Source organism: Octopus sinensis, linkage group LG15 (assembly GCF_006345805.1).
Source record: "Octopus sinensis linkage group LG15, ASM634580v1, whole genome shotgun sequence".
Taxonomy (NCBI): domain Eukaryota; kingdom Metazoa; phylum Mollusca; class Cephalopoda; order Octopoda; family Octopodidae; genus Octopus; species Octopus sinensis.
The window spans coordinates 55,945,582-55,946,075 of NC_043011.1; the positions used below are offsets into that span (position 1 = coordinate 55,945,582).

General features: G+C 47.6%; 1 protein-coding gene across 3 annotated transcripts in view; it reads right to left on the reverse strand.

Annotated features, from left to right (window-relative positions):
* Positions 1 to 60, reverse strand: part of LOC115219795 (protein prune homolog 2) — a 204,046-nt gene extending 203,986 nt beyond the window's left edge. For all 3 annotated transcript variants that reach the window (XM_036509782.1, XM_029790061.2, XM_029790062.2), the window contains exon 1: positions 1 to 60. This exon is cut by the window's left edge and continues 269 nt beyond it. The gene's annotated coding sequence lies outside the window, so the exon portion shown is untranslated.
* Between the last annotated feature and the right edge of the window lie 434 nt (positions 61 to 494).

Consider the following 494-nt stretch of genomic DNA (forward strand, 5'->3'; position numbering starts at 1 on the left):
GGTGAGAAGCTGACTCTCTCTCTCTCTCTCGTCAGACACAGTCGTCGTCGCCACCACCACTATAAGTAGTACTCCTACCACTACCACGACTACTTCAACTGTTGCCGCACCACCCTTTATCACTATTACTGCTGCTGCTACTGCTACTGCTGCTACTGTATTGTTTTCCACCTCCTCCTCCTCCTCCAAGCAGCACTCTTCTTCAATCAACAGCTGCTCCTGCTGCCCTCACATGGGTCTCAGCTGACCGCCAAGCACTTGCGACTGTCAAGCGGATGCTCTGCCGACTGTCGTTGATGATGGGTGTTGTTGCTGATAGTGAATGATTTCTAGAACATCACATCACACGACACGACACAATACAAGGCTATGGAATTGGTGATGAAGGGGAAAAAGTTAGAGATCAATAAATCGATTCTGAACTTAGTGCTGAAATGCGATTTTATGTGATGAAATGCCGAAAGGATTTCTAAGGGAACGACAAAAATCGACCC